The sequence below is a fragment of the Hyla sarda genome, chromosome 2 (genome assembly GCF_029499605.1).
Source record: "Hyla sarda isolate aHylSar1 chromosome 2, aHylSar1.hap1, whole genome shotgun sequence".
NCBI lineage: Eukaryota > Metazoa > Chordata > Amphibia > Anura > Hylidae > Hyla > Hyla sarda.
In genome coordinates, this window is record NC_079190.1 from 165,424,949 (window position 1) to 165,435,439 (window position 10,491).

Genomic DNA, 10,491 nt, shown 5'->3' on the forward strand with positions numbered 1-10,491 from the left:
TCTTTGGTGAAACCAGCCAGAAACTCAACGAAAGGATGAATCTACACAGACATCCCATCAACCGCCATAAAGAAAATGACTATTACATCCCAGTTGGACACCATTTTACCCAAACAGGCCACTCCATACATGACCTTACCATCAAGATACTGAAAGGGAATTTCAAAAACACACAAGAACGAAAGACAATTGAAGCTAAAAATGATACTTTTTTTTATTCCAAAAACAGAGGACTCAATGGGGGACATTTACTAATCTAGTCTATTCTGGGTATGCTTATAGACCAGCGTATGTGGTAGTCTCCGGTCTATTGTGCTCCTAATTTATCAAAGGTCTCACAGCCCTTGATAAATTCTGTGCTCAGACTTCAGGGTCTACAGCTTAAACTGCATTTAGACCTGCTCCAACATGGTCTGACATTTCAGCGTATTTTGGGCAGATGCGACTTGTCGCACAAAAGTCGCACTTGATAAATTCAGCACCAATGCATTTTCCAATGCATTTCCGTCTAAAATAGACTTGCATGCATCATGTTCTAAAAATCCTCTACAGCAAAAGTCACAGAAAAGTCGCACATATTTAGACTGTGACTTTCTGTGCGACAAATTTAGACAGGAAAAACCAGTCTAAATCCTTTCATAAATCTCCCCCCATGTGTATTTGAATTATCAAAACTTCTTATAACCGATGCGGGATTGTCTGCTATTTTGCATCTCACTATACCCTGCTTAACCCCTTAACGACAAAGGACGTATATGTATGTCCTCCGCCGGCTCCCGCGATATGCCGCGGTGTCCCCGCTTCATATCGGGTCAGTCCCGGCGGCTATCAACGGCCGGGACCTGCGGCTAATACAGGACATCACCGATCGCGGTGATGCCCTGTATTAACCCTTCAGATGCGGTGATCAAAGCTTACCGCCGCGTCTGAAATGAAAGTGAAAGTAACTCGGCTGCTCAGTCGGGCTGTTCGGCACAGCTTACAGGACACCGGGAGGGCCCTTACCTGCCTCCTCTGTGTCCGATCGACGAATGACTGCTCCGTGCCTGAGATCCAGGCAGGACCAGTCAAGCACCGATAACCCTGATCACAGGCGTGTTAAAACACGCCAGTGATCAGCGTGAGAGATCAGTGTGTGCAGTATTATAGGTCCCTATGGGAGCTATAACACTGCAAAAAAAAAGTGTTAATAAAGGTCATTTAACCCCTTCCCTAATAAAAGTTTGAATCACCCCCCTTTTCCCATAAAAAAAATAAAACAGTGTAAATAAAAATAAACATGTATCGCCGCGTGCGTAAATGTCCGAACTATAAAAATATATCATTAATTAACCCGCACGGTCTATGGCGTACACGTAAAAAAAAAATCCAAAGTCCAAAAAAGTTTCTTTTTGGTCACTTTTTATACCATTAAAAAGTGATCAAAAAGTCTGATCAAAACAAAAATGCTACAAATAAAAACTTCCGATCACGGCGCAAAAAATTAGTCCTCATACCGCCCTGTACGTGGAAAAATAAAAAAGTTATAGGGGTCAGAAGAGGACATTTTTAAACGTATAAATTTTCCTGCATGGAGTTATGATTTTTTTCCGAAGTACGACAAAATCAAACCTATATAAGTAGGGTATCATTTTAACCGTATGGACCTACAGAATAATAAGGTGTAATTTTTATAGAAATATGCACTGCGTAGAAACGGAAGCCCCCAAAAGTTACAAAATGGTGTTTTTTCTTTGATTTTGTCGCACAATTATTTTTTTCCCGTTTCGCTGTGAATTTTGGGGTAAAATGACTAATGTCACTGCAAAGTAGAATTGGTGACGCAAACAATAAGCCATAATATGGATTTTTAGGTGGAAAATTGAAAGGGATATGATTTTTAAAAGGTGAGGAGGAAAAAACGAAAGTACAAAAACTGAAAAACCCTGCGTCCTTAAGGAGTTAATCACCAATCTCCCCCCCCTCCCTCCCCCTTTTCTCATCCTTATCTATTTGGTATATGTTCCTATAGCTGGACAATTCATGGCCTATCTTAGTGGGAATTCTCCCCATCTATTGTCTTAACCCCTGCATATTTGTGAGATGTAACCTGTCTCTTCTGCTTGTGAGCTTAGATTTGCTTTGGACTTGATAAAGGGAGGAATCCCGAAAGGTATTACAAAGGTATTACAAGATACTGCAACACTTTCTGATTTTGCATCTAAATATATATATATATATATATTTATTTATTTATTTTTGAGGGAATTCACAACACTGGGAAATGAAAACACATCTAGAATATATGCCTAATGGCATGTTGAGTTAAGGCATGACTGCATTAATGCGCCACGCCTATTACCCCAGACAAACATACATGCGCGGCAACCTTTTTACCAGAAAAACACAGACCGTCTCCATTTCAATGTAATTGACCTGTGCTCAGTGGATCCTCACTTAAAGGGGTACTCCACTGGGTAAAAAAAAAAAAAATTTAAATCATAAATCAACTGGTGCCAGAAAGTTAAACAGATTTGTAAATGTCTTCTATTAAAAAATCTTAATCCTTCTAGTACTTATAAGTTTTTGTATGGTCCAGAGGAAGTTCTTTTATTTTTGAATTTCCTTTCTGTCTGACCACAGTGCTCTCTGCTGACACCTCTGTCCATTTTAGGAACTGTCCAGAGTAGAATCAAATCCTCACAGCAAACCTATCCTGCTCTGGACAGTTCCTGACATGGACAGAGGTGTCAGCAGAGATTACTGTGGTCAGACAGAAAGGAAATTCAAAAAGAAAAGAACTTCCTGCGGAGCATAAAGAAGCTGATAAGTAATGGAAGGATTATGATTTTTTAATAGAAGTAATTAACAAATCTGTTTAACTTTCTGTCATCAGTTGATTTAAAAAATAAATGATTTCCAGTGGAGTACCCCTTTAAGCTACACATCCACTAGCATGGAAAAAATTACCTATTAGCAGCAGAGCATTTGCAGTACCCAGAAAGTATAGCAATAAAATAATTCATTTACATTTATACATTAGAAGAATGTATAATATTAAAACCAAGACAATTATAAATAGATCATAATGTGGGCTACAGATTACAGCATCACCTCCAGAATTCTGGTCATATTCATAATGAAAAGGTAAATGAGTCGCACTCACCTGAGTATCTTCATAATCCCATATTTCACTTTATTTCATAACGTGCAGTTTCCAGACAGTCAGACAAACTCGGGAAACGAGAGTAGCCGCTCTCAGATGTGGGGCACACCACAGGAGGCAACTAGTTTTGCGTTATGTTCTGACACTTCTTCCGGACTGCTGGAACGTAATAGCAGCGGTAACATCAGTACTAAGATCTACAGAAAACCCACGGCTGGGAATAGTCTACTTATGTGGTCCAGCCACCATCCATATTCCCTTAGAAATGGGATCCCTAAGGGCCAGTACCTTAGGCTAAAAAGGAATTGTTCCTCGGAACAAGTCTTCCATCATGAAGCCAAGACACTATATAACAGGTTTCGACATAGAGGATACCCGAACAAGGTCCTTAAAAAAGCATATTCAGAAACTAAACATCTGGATAGAGCCACACTTATGTACCCTAAGCCCAAGGAAGTGGATAAAGATCCTCCAACACGAATTGTGGGTACATTCGATGCAGCAGCCAAGGAAATACGTGATATCCTGATAAACTATTGGCCCATTCTCAAGACAGATCCGGCAATGGGTACTCTGGTGGAGGACATACCGAGGATTACATATAGAAGGGGCAAAAATTTGAGAGATCTCTTAGTGCAAAGTTTGTACACTCCCCCAAGGAGTCCTGGAACCTGGCTAGATCGTAAAGTAACCGGTTCTTACAAATGTGGTACCTGCAAGGCATGTAAATACATGCGGGTCTCTAAGGATTTCCGATGTTATAGCACCAACAAGAACTTTAGGTGCTTCGACTATGCCAACTGCAAAACAAGCAAGGTCATTTATTTGGCCACTTGTCCTTGTCCCCTAGGCTACGTGGGGAAGACTATAAGGGAGGTAAGACGTAGGATTCTTGAACATGTTAGTGATATTAGACATAAGAGGGATAAACCAGTATCACTCCATATGCATAGATATCACGCGGATGCTCCCTTTAATATTGTCTTTCAGATCATTGAAGTCCTCAAACCTGACATCAGGGGTGGTGACTTAGATAAGAGACTATTACAAGCTGAGACACGTTGGATATATCGTTTAAAAACTGTCACCCCGCATGGTCTCAATGAATTACTGTCATTTTGTCCTTTCATCTAGTTTAATTTAACTCAGTTTTGATCTCCTGACTAGGATTAGTTAGGACATTTAGTCTTTTATGTTCCACTTGGGACTAGCTAGGATAATAAAGAAAACTTCTTTGCCCTCCTCTGGGATTCATGTGCTTTACTTACCTGTTATAGCACCCTCTGCCATCATGTTGCCATTAACTTAATTTGTGTGTTATTTGTATTCTATCTTATTAGTATCTATCAATATTTCCACATGGGCCCGATTTTAGGTCTGGGATCAATATAGTCAATAGTTATGTATATATTAGTTTTGAATACGTTCCTTTTTCCCTTTGGATTTGGATTTGCATCTATTTTATGGCGCATGCACGGATGACACGCATGAAATTCAAGCCTCGTTATTATCCAGGTTATATACTTGGTGAGGCATATCACGTTCCAATATTATGGAATATGTGCAATAATTGATTCAGTGCATTACAGTAGTTTTTGAATAAGTTCTTTGTTGTGGCTTGATTCGGGTGTATCTAATGGCGCATGCGCGGATTGACACGCATTGGATCCAAGCCTCGCTTTCGTTCTTGTTATATACTTGGTGAGGTGCATTTTGCGTTCCAACACTATGGAACATGCGCGGTAATTTATGCAGTGCATTTTCCGCTTCCGGCCCGAGTGCTATTTAAACTGATGGGCGGCATTTGGTTAGTACGCCGCACGCTGAGTCCACACAATGGACACCAGAGATCGGGGTGAGTGAAGCTTTACTTTTATATCTTTCATACGTTATACTAGTTATGCACATATTGATTACTCCTCCTCCCGGATATTATTCCACAGAGTGTATCATCTCCCGGGAGTTTCCATATTAGGGAAGCGGAACTGCCATTTATTCCATTGGTCTTTATATCTGTTACCTGTTGTGTGATTCTCAATAGGGTAAGCATGTTATACTACGAATGGATGCCCACACAGTTTTCCTACATGGCATTTTATGTAAATCTTTATTTAGCGACTTCTGGGGTTTTATACACCATTAATCCTTTATTTGGATATTGTTTGGTTTCTGGTATCTTATATTGTTGGGGGTAATATTTTGCCGTTCAGATAATATATCTAGCTGGCACATTGTTGACTATATGAACTTTATCTTATGCTATAGACACAAGTAGATATCTATATTTATTGTTGTTACAGAGTCTATAGTGTGTTGTGATACGTCTGACCTCTGTGCTATATCAGCTATTAACCCTATTTGGTACCCGTGGACTATTTGAACCAGGGTAAGGTTGCTCTATATATTTTTTTCATAATTTTTTTCATTTTAATGGACACTATAATAAAAAGATGTATGGTATTTTTACTTGGGTTTGCCTATTTGTTTATTCTTTAGGCTCCAGTAGTACCGGTAATTCAGGATTGTGTATCCTAATAGTACATCACTCAGTCATCTTGAGTATATACAACTCTATGTGAAGGTACTATTTGCACATATATATATATATATATGTTGCTTTGTATACTTTAGCCATGTTTTTTCCATCATGATTACTATAAGATACTGATGGGCCTCTGTTATTGTTCCGTTTTTACAGTTTCTATTTGGGCAAGGAATGTATTGCCACATCTATTGAAAGCAAAATCAAGGATTCTCATTCCTATATCTGTGGCCCATGTGGATGAATTCATCTAATTTATCTGCAGTGTCTATTTTTGACTCAGCATCATCGTGCAGCTATTACGTGTTATTTATGTATTATATGTGCCTCACTATTTTTGGTAGTTTTATAATTATATATGTGGTGTTTTGTTTATTGATCAGTATATACAAAGGTATGTTGACTGCTCCTCCGAGCCCTGATGAACCCCAAATTACAAGTTAGGGTGAAACGCGTAGGTTATAAGGAGTAAGAGTTTAGACATATTGTGTCATTTTTTATTGTCTACTTTTCTATGTTTGGTATTCTTGGTTCTGTACATCATTTATATCCCTTGTCCCTGTCCACACTTATTCCAGTCAGGGCAAGGGGTTAGACTAGGCAGGGTCGGTTAGATCAGGTTATTCACCTGTATCCTATACCCCACCCTGGTTTCTTTGTCTTTCATTCTGTAATATATATATGATGCAATTTTTCTGAGCACTTTATTGTGAAGCAATGTCTTTTTATTGCGATCTTTAATAAAAATAAACATTTTTGTATATATTTGTGGCCTCATTGGTAGATTTAAGTTGATTGATTTCTTCCGGACAAAGTGTACCTTATCATTCATAAGAAAATTCCAGTTCCTTTTCTACGTATAACGTGCACCTTACTTGTTTTTTGGTGCCAGTCTAGTATGCCCATTTCTGGCATACTTTTTGTAAGTTGTGGCATCATGGGTGTACTGGATGTCGCCAGGTTTACATTATTATTTTGCTGTAACTGGTGTGATGTATGGACACCGGATACTTCCAGATATTTTACATTTATATCTGTTAAAAAAGTATGGAGGGTCCAAATGCTTCTCCGGGTGCCAGCACTGTGATAAAGCTGTGGTATCAGATTACTCTTTATGTACTTGCACTTTTGTAACTATTTTGGAACTACAGTGGGGCAAAAAAGTATTTAGTCAGCCACCAATTATGCAAATTCTCCCCCTTAAAAAGATGAGAGAGGCCTGTAATTTTCATCATAGGTATACTTCAACTATGAGAGACATAATGAGAAAAAAAAATAAAAAAAATAACATTGTGAGATTTTTAAAGAATGTACAGTATTTGCAAATTATAGTGGAAAATAAGTATTTGGTCACCTACAAACAAGCAAGATTTCTGGCTCTCACAGACCTGTAACTTCTTCATTAAAGGGGTTCTCCCTTGCTTATACTGTTTTTTGTTATTATGTTTGTGTGATATGTGTATAAGTATGTTTTTTTATGTGTGTTGTGATTATGTATATATGTATTTTCTTACCTTTTGTGAAGATCCGGAAGCTGGCCCCTTTTTCTTCCAGTGGCTTGCTGTGCACCTCGGCCTCCGCCATGTTGTGTTCGGTAAGTGGGATGTCGGGGGGGGGGGGGGGGTGTTCTTGCTTCTGTCATTCCTATCTTCTGACGTCCGAGGCAAATCTTTTCTTCCTGTTTCTTCCGTGGCTCAGCGACGAATCTGCACCGGCGCATGCGCAGGTAGTTTTTTTGTCTAATTGACAAACTGTCTGCACTTGCGCGAAGCTACGCTGTTAGCGTAGCACTTGCGAACTCGCGCATGCGCAGACAGTTTGTCAATTAGACGAAAAAAACTTTATTGGTAAAAAAATTGGTCTATTGGAGACTGCAGTGTCCGCGCGGTCCTAGCGCCGATTGATTCAGTCAGCGATGGCCGAACTCGGAATCTCCGGGCGGAAATTTTCTGCCCGGAGATTCCTTAGTCTGAACCTAGCCTAAGAGTCTCCTGTGTCCTCCACTCGTTACCTGTATTAATGGCACCTGCTTGAACTTATCATTATAAAAGACACCTGTCCACAATCTCAAACAGTCACACTCCAAACTCCACTATGGCCAAGACCAAAGACCTGCACCAGGCTGGGAAGACTGAAACTGCAATAGGCAAGCAGCTTGGTGCAAAGAAATCAACGATGGGAGCAATTCTTAGAAAATGGAAGACATACAAGACGAATGATAATCTCCCTCGATCTGGGGCTCCACGCAAGATCTCACCCTGTGGTGTCAAAATGATCACAAGAACGGTGAGCAAAAATCCCAGAACCACCCAGTGAATGATCTGCAGAGAGCTGGGAGCAAAGTAACAAAGGCTATCATCAGTAACACACTACGCCGCCAGGGACTCAAATCATGCAGTGCCAGACGTGTCCCCCTGCTTATGCCAGTACATGTCCGGGCCCGTCTGAAGTTTTCTAGAAAGCATTTGGATGATCCAAAAGAGAATTGGGAGAATGTCTTGGTCAGATGAAACCAAAGTAGAACTTTTTGGTAAAAATTCAACTTGATTTGTTTGGAGGAGAAAGAATGCTGAGTTGCAGCCAAAGAACACCATACCTACTGTGGGGTGGGACCATCATGCTTTGGGCTGTTTTTCAGCAAAGGGACCAGAACGACTGATCCGTGTAGATTAAAGAATGAATGGGGCCATGCATCATGAGATTTTGAGTGAAAATCTCCTTCCATCAGCAAGGGCATTGAAGATGAAATGTGGCTGGGTCTTTCAGTATGACAATGATCCCAAACACACTGCCCGGACAATGAAGGAGTTGTTTCGTAAGAAGCATTTCAAGGTCCTGGAGTGGCCTAGCCAGTCTCCAGATCTCAACCCAATAGAAAACCTTGCAGGGAGTTGAAAGTCCGTGTTGCCCAGCGACAGCCCCAAAACATAACTGCTCTAGAGAAGATCTCCATGAAGAGATGGGCCAAAATACCAGCAACAGTGTGTGAAAACCTTATGAAGACTTACAGAAAATGTTTGACCTCTGTCATTGCCAACAAAGGGTATATAACAAATTATTGAGAGGAACTTTTGTTATTGACCAAATACTTATTTTCCACCATAATTTGCAAATAAATTCTTTAAAAAATCAGACAATGTGATTTTATGGATTTTTTTTCTTATTATGTCTCTCATAGTTGAGGTGTACCTATGATGAAAATTACAGGCTTCTCTCATCTTTTTAAGTGGCGAACATGCAAAATTGGTGGCTGACAATACTTTTTTGCCCCACTGTATATAGGCGTATTATGTACCTGAACTTTCCTGTAATTCATTCTGAGTGTATAACATGTTCATTGTGATCCTTTACACATTTGTAATGATTGTGAACTTGTTTACCAAACCTGATAAATAATTGGACCAATGTCTACCCCCAGTGATGCTGAAATCTGTAATCCACATTATGAATCATATGTGTTTCTAAAGATCTCTCAAGGTAAATTCTTTCCTTACTATACAGTGTGGGTGTTGCAGTTATTTATTGATTGGAATTGTTTGAAATAAATGCAGAGTGCCATTGTAAAGAGACCGTCTTAAAAAGACTTTATCACTAGGTTTATGGTGCCCTATCTGAGGATAGCCATATCTAGTGACAGAGAAGCTGATCTGAGTGATGTAGCACTTAAATCATTCTGTGCAGCTGTTCCTGAGGTGTTGAGGACGCAAAGCGCAGGGATGCAGTCCTCATTATGTGCACATGTTCAGTAGCCATCGATATTCATAAGGACTGGCTGCTGACTAATCAGTTTCTGACTATATTGTGTATAGGTAGATAGCTGTCAGTCTGCAGATGGTGGGCTGGGGGAATGGTGCTGTGCTGGACCTGGTTGTAGGAAATAAACAATATCATCACTATAAACAGCTTCTCTGTCACTAGTTTATGCTGTCCTCAGATAGGACACCATAAACCTTGTAATACATTCATTTTATATTGTACCCATTGCTTTTATTCAGAAAGTAGTTGCACAGTTTGTGGGGAATAATGCTTCCTAATCTAATAGCTTTTTACATGCATTCACCATTGTAAACACCAGAATATATCTATTATTATTTACTATTCTATGTAACAGAAAACTGTCTCTACACACAATAGTTGAAGATGTAGCAGAGCTACCGGTATAGGTTCACACTGAGGAAATTCAGTAAGGGAAATTTCATCCCTGAATTCCTCTGTTGATCTGCGGTCTACCTGCTCCAGCAGAAATGATCTGGAATTGGAGCTTATGTCGGCGGACATTTGCCTCAGACGTAAGCGCTGTCCCATTGACAAAGAGGACTTCTCTGGCCAATTATGCCACAAGATGTTGAGCTGGTGATAACCTTATGTTTATACCTAGCAGCCAATCTAAAGTCAGCAGAGCTGGAGAAGGAGGAGGGACAGAACAGCCTGAACCAATAGTGAGACTGGGGGCGTGTCTCAGAATACCAGTACACAACTCATAGACTACCAAAGGTGGCCCAATAAAATAAAAAAAAACCTTGGGTTCCCAACCATCAAAAAATTATTATTATTATTTACAGGACTTTATTGATTAGGTCCACAAACCAAATAATAATAGTAATAATAAGTGAAAAACTCAAGGATGGAAAATACACTCAAAAAAACTGTGTGCACTTCGCACCATAAATTACAAGTAAATGGGCTTTGCAAGCTCCATTATCAATGATTGAACCATTGCCAACATGCCTCTTGACAAAGCCACTTAGGTGGTGAAACGTTGAGGGGGGCAGTGTTATTGGTTTTAATTGCTGTGTGCTTTAGC

At 39.8% G+C, this 10,491-nt stretch overlaps 1 long non-coding RNA gene across 1 annotated transcript in view; it reads right to left on the reverse strand.

Moving 5' to 3' along the window:
* The window catches only part of LOC130355506 (uncharacterized), a 289,775-nt gene extending 280,953 nt beyond the window's left edge, over nucleotides 1-8,822 (reverse strand). The window contains exon 1 of the long non-coding RNA XR_008888557.1: nucleotides 8,710-8,822. This is a non-coding gene — a long non-coding RNA (uncharacterized LOC130355506). The remainder of the gene's footprint in view (nucleotides 1-8,709) is intronic.
* Between the last annotated feature and the right edge of the window lie 1,669 nt (nucleotides 8,823-10,491).